The sequence below is a fragment of the Apium graveolens genome, chromosome 8, assembly GCF_009905375.1.
Source record: "Apium graveolens cultivar Ventura chromosome 8, ASM990537v1, whole genome shotgun sequence".
NCBI classification, from domain to species: Eukaryota; Viridiplantae; Streptophyta; class Magnoliopsida; order Apiales; family Apiaceae; genus Apium; species Apium graveolens.
In genome coordinates, this window is record NC_133654.1 from 147,243,505 (window position 1) to 147,254,783 (window position 11,279).

The 11,279-nt window shown below is 43.1% G+C and overlaps 1 non-coding gene across 1 annotated transcript; it reads left to right on the top strand.

Moving 5' to 3' along the window:
• The first annotated feature begins 10,922 nt into the window (after positions 1-10,922).
• Positions 10,923-11,029, top strand: LOC141681535 (small nucleolar RNA R71). The gene has a single exon (XR_012558964.1). It is a non-coding gene; the product is annotated as a small nucleolar RNA R71 (small nucleolar RNA).
• The last annotated feature ends 250 nt before the right edge of the window (positions 11,030-11,279 follow it).

Below are 11,279 nucleotides of genomic sequence, written 5' to 3' on the forward strand. Positions count from 1 at the left end.
AAGTAGAAGCTAAGCTCTTTATCAACAAAGAGCCTAGAAATTTAGAGCAAAACATTCTTAATTTTTATAAAATTAAGTGAGTTTTGAAAGATCTGTGTTATTCATAGTTGCATGTTTAATTTCTGTTATAACACTTATTACTACAAGATTTGATTTACTTTGTTCTAAACCAAAATAGTTCAAGAAAAGCATAAAAACACTAAAACAAATTCACCCCCCCCCTCTGTGTGTAATTCATTACTTAACAGCTCCTCCACTTCCCTAAGTTGCTCGGCCCATTGTGGATGAGGTTTTTCTTCATTTGGCGAATGCTTTAAGTTGAGGAAATAACATAGTTGCCTTGCGGTTAGAGGAGGATACACACACTTATGGTACATAATGTACAGTACGAGGGCGGCCCGGTATCCATTCAGGTTGATATGAAGGGGTGCGAGCTGATAGTACTCACAAACGTCCTTAATGAAAGGGTGGAGGGGTGAAGAGATTCCTAGCCTTAGCAAGAAGGTGGATAAAACCATGTGAGGCACCCTGCCTCCATTCTCCTGGTGGTTGAACCTCTTGCATCGTATGTGCGTCAAGGGCAAGATAACGTGACCCTCAAGCTGGAATTGTTCGATGTGCTCGGCTAGATGCTTCTGAGTGAGCGACGTGGGCAGGTCACGGCAAGCGAGCACCTTTATCTCCTTGACGGTGGTAGAACTCTCATCCCCATCTGGGATGATCTGCTTTCTAAAAATGATTTCACCCTCAAGTTCGGGCTGGGCAAGAGGTATATAGGGCTCAAGAGAAGCCACGGGAACATAGTTATAATTGCAGATTTTGAATTGGCTTGTCACATCTGCCACCTCCTCACTTTGAGGGGAATCATAAGACCAATGCAAGCCGTCTTCTTCACCCTTAAGCCCCGAGATAGGATACTCTACGACAACAGGCTCGTTCCCTTTTTTAGTGTTATAGTTGGCACTCCCCTGGACGCTATCAGTAGACTCAGAGTCAAGATGAATGGGGTTGAGGTCATTGGCTGCAGCTTGCTTTAGGCGAGCCTCTCTCTCTTCATCCATCTCCCTCAGAATCTCATCGGCCCATTCTTTGTCTATAGGAGCGGGCTCGCGGTGTAAGAGTTCCTCCACCCCAAGAGATGTCAATATCTTGGAAAGGTCCATGGGCCTATTTCTCCCGTCATAGATGTTAGTCTCCCTGGTGTAGTCTTCATGGTTAGGATCAAGGTGAATGTCCAGCGAGCCGGAGCCATATGCTCGCATCGAGTTCTCAACCCTAGCAATGTTCAGGGCCCCTTGAGGGGTGATGGCAGAGCTAGGAGAAATAGGTTGGCTGAGACGGCCACAGAGGGAGGTCAGCTCGCGTTGAAAGTCTTTCGAGCCTCGCTGCTCAGGTGGGTATTGGTTTAATGGAGATGGAGTAGCTGAAGAGCGAGCTGGGCTCGAGGAAGAACGAGACGATCCGTAGGAGCGGGCTGAAGACGCACTCGACATCTGTAAAAGATGGTGAATATTAGTATGTGGCCTTAAAAAAATAGAAAACAGGTATGGGGTCGCTCCTAAGTTTCCTCACGTCACACACAGGATTGCGCCTAAGTATCTATACAGGCAGACGAGCTCGCATCGCGTTTCGTGATTGTGTGTGGGTTCGCATCGAACAGGTGATGTATGTTCGCATGGTACATATGAACAAAAAAAGTGAATATGAATGATTGAAGATCAAAAGGGTACCTGTAGCTGAATCGTAGGATGATCCTGATGAATCTGTTTCCGGAGAATATCGCTGCCGGTAGACGGCTCTTGTGGTGATGATGGTTTTCGGCGTGGTAGATCCTTGAGCAAAATGGGCAGCAGTTTGATAAGTGTTCTTGGAAATGTGAGAAATAAAATAAGAATCTCACATATTTATAGGGGATAGGAGAGAGAAAGGGGAAGGGACATATTATCTTATGCATGACTGTTAGGGTGAAAACACGCGCTAATATTCACGCAAGTATACGCGTTCGCAAGTAATATAGAATATTTTCTAGTTCGTTCCCTCAGAGACTCAAACTAAATTATTGTCTAATTAAACTCACTCACCAATGTATGATTACTTCTCAATGTTAAGATAATAACACTTAAAATTGTTGATTAAATATTAACTATAATTAACTACTTAATTAACCACTTAATTAACACTTCAATTTATCAATAATAAAACACTCATGAGATCACAACTTCATTATTACTTCCTTCTATAGCCATTGTTATTACCTTTAGCATGTGACAGTGATGATATTAATCGAATAACACGAAACTGATAAAAGCCAACTTTCATTGTACTAATACCATTCTACCAAGCATCCACAATTAAGATAGAAGTCGAATAGTCATCAATTATGTTGAGTTCCTATATGTCTACAGAAATTGACAACACAACGATTTAAGCACAAGTTATTCCTTTTTGATTACATAGGGCAAATAAAACTGTTAGAGTTACCCACTAATCATGCACAACGTACATGAACCTATGCTAGCATGGCAAGTTCTAAATCTCAAGATCCACCGTCGCTTCACAAGAGATTAACACCCTATCTTATATGTTCGCGACGCACATAAGACGAATACGCACAACCAATACTAGATATCAAGCAATCATCACACACTAAAGTATTAAACAATTAACTAAAGAATTCCATAATAAATCCGTTGCAACCCCATGATCACGATTAGCCCATAATAGAACTTATCGCCATCATGGGTTCATATGAAATCATGATAAACAAACACAAGAAAATAATAACTAAACTAATTATATTAAAACAGAGTACGTCACAAGAGTAAATAAGTCAAAGAAAGAAAACTAGCATCCAACGTTATAACGAAACAAGAATCACAAGAAAATATGCTTCCTCTTCGTTGCGGTGTGCTAAATCGGTCTTCTTCCTTATCTCCTTCGCTTCTTGCGTAAAACACAATCTTCTTCTTCTTCTTCGTGAAAACGTCTCAAATCTACTTATATAATAGTCCCATAAAACTCAGATTACATAGAAGTTGGAAGCCAAACAGAAGTAGAAGTCTAAAATAATTCAGCAAAATTCCCGACCCTGCGCGGCCGCTCAGCATATCTGCGCGGGCGTGCAGGTTGCTGCGCGGCCGCTCAGCATAGCTGCGCGGGCGCGCAGGCCTCCACTGGAAAAAATCCAAATTTGCTCCGTTTCTTCGCCGTAATCTGCCCGTTCCTTTCCTCTCGCAATGGTGAACACATGCCAAGGCTTATTCTTGATGATTCCTCCCCCGAAATGCAACTAATACCCTGAAATGCATAAACACTAGAAAAACGCATCAAATACACAAAATACTTGATTTCAAGACACCAATTTAAGCCATTTTAAGACGTTCTAAGTGGTATAAAATGCCACTTATCACACCCCCAAACTTAAATCGATGCTTGCCCTCAAGCGTCACAGACTCAAAAACAAATAAAAATATGCATGAATACAATCTATATGAAAATGCAGCGATCCCCCTTACTACAATTAATCAACCAAATTGCCACATCTCAACGAATGCAGTTAGACAACTAAAGATCAATAAACTCATGCAAACGGACATACAGCCAGAAATGTGGTGTGTGCAAATGCTTAACAGATATGCTTCGGAACTAGACCAATTACTATGACTAGACTATCCTCAAGGCAATCCTACGATTATACAAAGAATAAAAATTCCAGGCACAAAGTGATATACAACACTACAAGAACTCTGGAGCTTACTACGGAATCGTGCTTTTTATTTACAACTCAAATGCTTATTTGACCGTGCAATGAGTGAGGTCCACAAAAGACTTATACAATGATATCCATGTAACGAACGTTAGGTTAGCGGATCCCAGACTCTAAAAGCCTTAGGTCGCTAGGCACAAAGTCCCCTAAGAACTTAATAACTCGAATACCAAAGAGCCCACTCTTGATCAATTATGCCAAATTTTTTTTTTTTCTGAGCAAGTGCGTTTCGCTCCATCTTGCTCAACCCTAGACTACTCGCAACATACGCGAGCCGGCTACTAGCCATTTGACGCCTAGCCACAACTAGAAACAACTTCCATATTTTTTTCTCCAAAATTTTTCTTTTTCATGTCTTTATCACTAAGAACCTATAATCGAATTCTAAGCATAATAAGTAGATTGACCTTGAAAATAACCAAATCATAACACAATCTAGCCCTTTCGCATTCTCTAAGACTTAGTGGACTTACAATTGTTTCTAGCATGCGTATCAACCTACACAACTTAATATCACTTTAATGCTATCACTACACTCACATCAATATCACAATTCAGTCGATAAATCATTGCAAAAGGGATCATGTTAAATGCATGAGCTACATGACATTCATAAAAAAAACTATATGGCATAAATTATGCAACTATATGAACTAAACTATCATGAATATGCAACTAAATGACACACACACAAAATTCCTTAACTACCACCCCCAAACTAAAAATCTTCACTGTCCTCAGTGAAAGTAGTAGAAAGGAACACAGGGTATACCTACTCGGAGTCATCATCATCATCACCCTCAGTGGGTGGAGTATCAGGCGGCGGGTATGCAGAGTCCTCACCAAAAACTGGCCACTGGATATCAGCTCCAAGGCCTCGAAAAGCAGTCCCTAACGCAAGGGTGAGTTCCTGAGCAAACCTGCTCTGTGTCTCATACATGGCATCCATCCGCCGTGAAAGCCTCGTATACTGGACATCAACCATCCCAGCACCCTCCTGAGCTCTCGAAGAACCAGCCTCATCACGCCCTGGCCTAGCCATAGTAGCACCTCGTGCTGGACGCCCTCCTGGAAGACGATAACCCAGCCCATGCTCCTCAGGCTCACCACCGGTCCACTCCTGCATCCCATTCAGAGTGCCAGAATCAATCGGAGCGGCTGGCAACTGCAACTGCTCATGAGCCGGCCAGTTCACTCCCACTGCTCGGCATAGCTTCATAACCGTAGATGCATAAGGGATGTTCATATGCTTTGCTCCCCTCAAAAACTTCAGAATTCCTTGGTAGATAAACTCACCAAGGTCCACATAGTACTCCTCATTCAGAATTCCCCACAACAGCTGTGCTCTCTCAACTGTGACCTCGTGTGCATGCGAAGAAGGCAAAATATTAGCACAAATAAATGCATTCCATGCACGGGCATACCTGTTCATAGCGATTGCCGGAAAGTGACAATACTCATTATTGCCTGTACTGCGGGTCCAAACTGTGCCCGGTCGATAGAGAGTCGCACAAATCAAATCCAAGTCAAAATCCTCAGCAGTCTTTTCATTCCAGTTCTCCTCCTCGGGCTTCCTCTCTCGCTGTCCAATCACACAGTGAATCGCCGCAGGATGATAATCAACCGTCAGCCCACGGACCACAGAAAACCCATTCTTTTCAGTCTTCGCGTTCGCGTAGAACTCGCGAACAACGCTCTCACAAAAAGCTATCCACCCCTTCTCTGCAATCATGGGCAACAACTCACCATCCCTCCCCGATGGTAAAAACCCCCTCTCCTTCAGAATCGGCTTACCCAACAGCCTAGTGTACTCCTCCTCCGCGGCTCTGTCAGTTAACCGAGGCCTTGCAGCAGTACCCCTCGATGAATCAGCAGTAGGAACTGTGCTGCTGCTGTCAATAGTGCGTGCTCTCTTGGGTGCCATTGATTCGTGAATAAAATCGTGTAAGAACTGATATTTGATGTTTGTGAGAGGGTTTAAGTGTAGGAAGTTTTGTGGGAGATATGTAGGATAGGTTTATGTATATATAGGGTGTGGATTAGATTAGGGTTTGGGAATTAAGGGATAAAATGATGGGGTAGTGGGAACAAATCGTGGGTTTATGGGCTAAAACTGTTTTTGTGTTTGTTTTTGTTTGGTTTTTTTTTTTTTCTGAACTGTAAAAAAAATTTCTGGTCCTCGACCCCTGCGCGACCGCTCAGCATAGCTGCGCGGGCACTCAGCTTGCTGCGCGGCCGCTCAGCTTAGCTGCGCGGGCGCGCAGGGGGTCACTGGAAAAAAATTTTTTCAGCCCCTATTTTCTGATTTTTTTGTGTTTTTGGATAGGTTATTAACTTCTAAGGGTTCCTGTAACAATAATTCATGGGTTGCCTGCCACGCAGCGCTTCTTTTTCGTCATTAGCTTGACGTTTCGTACCCTGCTCAAGTAGTCAACAAAATGGCACTAACCACTTCTCGGTTTGCCATGTCCCCATAGTAGTTCTTCAACCGCTGGCCGTTAACCTTGAATGCTTGGTCCGGATCATTCTCAAAAATTTCCACCGCTCCATGTGGAAACACAGTTTTGACAATAAAAGGTCCAGACCACCTTGATTTCAACTTCCCAGGAAAAAGTCGGAGCCGAGAGTTGAATAAGAGAACTTGTTGCCCTGGCACAAATAACTTTGGATGTAGCTTCCTATCGTGCCACCTCTTCACCTTTTCCTTATACATTTTGTTATTTTCGTACCCTTGAAGTCGAAATTCATCCAGTTCATTAAGCTGAAGCATTCTTTTCTTACCAGCTGCATCTAAATCCAGGTTCAACTTCTTCAAAGCCCAGTAGGCCTTATGCTCAAGCTCCGCAGGTAGATGACATCCCTTACCGTACACCAACTGGAACGGTGACATCCCAAGTGGAGTTTTGTATGTTGTTCTGTAAGCCCAAACAGCTTCATCGAGCTTTAAAGACCAATCCTTCCTTGACGGACAAACAACCTTCTCTAGAATGCGCTTTATCTCTCTGTTAGACACTTCCGCTTGACCATTTGTTTGCGGATGATAGGCAGTAGCTACTCGATGATTCACATTATAACGCTGCATCATAGAAGTGAACTTACGGTTACAAAAATGCGATCCTTCATCACTTATGATTACCCGAGGTGTTCCAAACCTTGTGAAAATTTGCTTATGAAGAAAATTTAGTATTGCCTTTGCATCATTTGTCGGTAAAGCTTTAACTTCGACCCATTTTGAGACATAATCGACTGCCAGCAAGATGTACTGATTATTGCAAGATGAGATAAAAGGCCCCATGAAATCGATTCCCCATACATCAAAGACCTCGACTTCAAGCATCACATTTAATGGCATTTCATCCTTCCTTGACAAATTTCCCACTCTTTGGCAACGATCACACCTTAAACAAACTGATGAGCATCCTTGAACAAAGTAGGCCAGAAAAAACCTGCTTGCAGAATACGAGCTGCCGTCTTCTCACCTCCATAGTGTCCCCCATAAACCGTGGAATGGAAGTCTCGTAATATCCCTACCATCTCACAGAACGGGATACATCTCCTGATGATCTGGTCAGCTCCCTTTCTAAACAAATATGGTTCATCCCACATATACCACTTCACCTCATACAGAAACTTCTTCTTTTGAGCGGATGTCAAATTAAGAGGCATTATATTGCTGACGAGATAGTTTACAATATCTGCAAACCATGGTTCTTCCTCCTGAATTGCAAACAACTGCTCATCCGGAAAAGATTCATTGATTAACGTCCTATCTTGTGAAGTAGAATCGGGATTCTCCAACCTAGAGAGATGGTCAGCTACTTGATTCTCAGTACCTTTTCTATCTTTGATCTCTAACTCAAATTCCTGAAGTAAAAGCACCCAACGAATGAGTCTCGGCTTCGAATCCTTCTTAGAAACCAGATAGCGAATAGCTGCATGATCAGTGAATACTGTTACTTTCGTACCAAATAGATAAGATCGAAATTTCTCAAAGCCAAAGACTATAGCCAAAAGCTCTTTCTCAGTAGTGGTGTAGTTCAATTGGGCACCATTTAAAGTCTTACTCGCATAGTAGACCACATGGAAGAGATTTTTCTTGCGCTGTCCCAGAACTGCACCTACCGCATAATCACTCGCATCACACATCATCTCAAATGGTTCTGTCCAATCTGGTGCTGTAATGACTGGTGCCGTGATCAAACTCTCCTTGAGAGTCTCGAATGCTGCCAAACATTCATCATCAAATTTGGAAGGCACATCTTTCTCAAGCAAATTGCACAACGGCTTAGATATCTTTGAAAAATACTTGATGAATCGCCGATAAAAACCCGCATGACCAAGAAAACTACGGATTCCTTTCACAGAATTAGGTGGGGGAAGATTTTCAATGACTCCCACCTTGGCCTTGTCCACCTCCAAACCCTTGATAGAGACCTTATGCCCAAGGATAATGCCTTCACGCACCATAAAATGACATTTCTCCCAATTAAGCACCAAATTAGTTTCCATGCATCTTTTGAGTACGGCGCGCAGATTATTCAAACATTCATCATATGAGTGTCCAAAGACGGAGAAGTCATCCATGAACACTTCGACGTTATTTCCAATCATGTCAGAGAATATAGCCATCATACATCTCTGAAAGGTGGCCGGTGCGCCACATAACCCAAACGAAACTCTACGAAAAGCAAATGTGCCAAATGGACAAGTGAAGGTAGTCTTTTCCTGATCCTCTGGTGCAATACAAATCTGATTATACCCGGAATAACCATCCAGAAGACAAAAATACTCATGTCCCGCCAATCTGTCAAGCATCTGATCAATAAATGGAAGAGGGAAGTGATCCTTCCTTGTGGCTTTATTCAATTTTCTATAATCCATGCATACTCTCCATCCTGTAACTGTTCGAGTAGGGATGAGCTCATTCTTTTCATTTGCGACCACAGTGATACCTCCCTTCTTAGGTACACATTGTACGGGGCTCACCCACGAGCTGTCAGAAATAGGATAAATGATGCCTGCATCTAGCCATTTCAGAATTTCTTTCTTCACCACCTCCTTCATGATGGGATTCAGTCTTCGCTGTTGTTCCACAGTTGGCTTACTACCTTCCTCTAGCAGAATTTTATGCATATAATATGAAGGACTTATCCCCTTGATGTCTGCTATGGTCCATCCTATAGCCGATTTGAATTCTCTCAAAATCCTTAAGAGCTTGTCTTCCTCACTACCTGAAAGGTCAGATGAAATAATAACAGGTAACGTAGATGAATCACCTAAAAAAGCATACCTCAAGTGTTCAGGTAATGGCTTGAGCTCCAAGGTAGGTGCTTCCTCTATTGATGGTTTGAGCTTCCCTTCAGCGTTCTTGAGGTCAGAAGTACCAAGAGATTCAAATGGTATGTCCAGCTTTCGCTTCCAGGGAGAAGCATTCAGATATTGTAATTGCTCGTTGCTATCTTCATCATCGCTGTCAAAATCCCCCACTAAGGCCTTTTCCAATGCATCAGACATTAGCATGTGATCGAGTTCCGAAGTAACCGCAGAATCAATCACATCCACTTTTAAGCACTCCTCATCTTCTGTAGGGAATTTCATTGCTTTGAATACGTTGAAGGTCACATCCTGATCTTGGACCCGCATAGTAAGTTCACCTTTTTGCACATCTATCAAGGTACGGCCAGTAGCCAAGAAAGGCCTCCCCAAGATTATGGGAATCTTCTTATCTTCCTCAAAATCCAGAATAACAAAATCTGCTGGAAAGAAGAGCTTATCCACTTTGACGAGCACATCCTCAACTATGCCCCTTGGGTAAGTAATGGAACGGTCAGCCAATTGTAGTGACATGTACGTGGGGTTTGGATCAGGCAGATCCAGTTTTTTAAAGATCGACAGCGGCATCAGATTAATGCTTGCTCCCAAATCACAAAGGCACTTGTCAAACGTCAGATTGCCAATTGTGCAAGGAATGGTGAAGCTTCCTGGATCTTTCAGTTTTGGTGGTAACTTTTATTGCAGAACAGCGCTGCATTCTTCCGTGAGAGCAACGGTTTCAAGGTCATCCAGTTTCACCTTCCTTGAAAGAATAGTCTTCATAAACTTCGCATAACTAGGCATTTGTTCCAGAGCCTCAGCGAAAGGTATATTGATGTGAAGTTTCTTGAACACCTCCAGAAACTTCCCGAACTGTCTATCCAGCTTTTGTTGCTGCAATCTCTTAGGAAAAGGTGGTGGAGGATAGAGTTGTTTCTCCCCTGTATTAGCCTCAGGCAGAGTGTGTTCAACAGTAGTCTTCCTTGGTTCCTCCGCTTTCTCCTTTTGCTTAGATTCTTCACCTCTAATTTCAGCTTCTACTTCTTTTGCCTTTTCAGCATCAGCTACTTTTCCAGACCTTAAGGTAATAGCCTTGACTTGCTCTTTAGCTTCCTTCCTGCCTGGTACTTCCGTGTCACTGGGAAGAGTGTCAGGTTGACGATTGAGCACTGCATTGGCTAATTGACCAATTTGATTTTCCAAGGTCTTGATAGAAACCGCCTGACTCTTGCACAACAGCTTAAGTTCCTCAAAATCAGCACTAGTAGGTGCAGCTGCACTTCCCTGTTGAGGATATGATTGCCTTGTAGCATACTGCTATGGTTGCTGGAATCCAGGTGGGTTAAACTGTTTACTCACTCCTTGCTGATATGGTGGCTGAATAGCATTCTGATTATTCCCCCAGCTGAAATTTGGATGATTTCTGTTGTTAGGATGATAGGTCGCTGGCACAGGCTGCTGTTGTCGCTGATAATTATTCACATACTGAACAGATTCGTTTACAAGAGAACACTGATCCGTAGCATGAGAACCTGCACAAAGCTCACAAACCATAGCTATTTGATTAACTCCATACGTAGACAGAGAATCAACCTTCATTGATAGCGCTTGGAGCTGGGCTGCAATAGCGGTGGCTGCATCAACTTCCAGAATACCTGCTACCTTGCCTGACGTCATCCTCTGAGTTAGGTTTTGATGCTCATTTGCAGCCATCATCTCGATAAGATTATACGCCTCAGTATAGCTTTTAGCCCATAAGGCGCCTCCAGCTGCTGCATCGAGCATGGGCCGAGATTGGGCCCCCAAACCATTATAGAAACCAGTGATCACCATCCAATCCGGCATTCCATGATGTGGACATTTTCTCAACATTTCCTTGTAGCGTTCCCAAGCCTCGCACATAGATTCTGTAGGTTGCTGCGCAAACTGAGTAAGAGCACTCCTCATAGCAGCAGTCTTTGCCATCGGATAAAACTTCACCAGAAACTTTTGCGCAAGATCTTGCCACGTAGTGATGGACCCAGCTGGTTCAGAATGTAACCAGTCTTTAGCCTTGTCCCTTAGTGAGAATGGGAAAAGCCTCAAATTGATAGCCTCATCAGTCACGCCATTATACTTAAAAGTGCTGCAGATCTCGACAAAATTCCTTATGTGCATGTTGGGGTCTTCAGTTGCCGCTCCTCCAAAAGAAACAGAATTC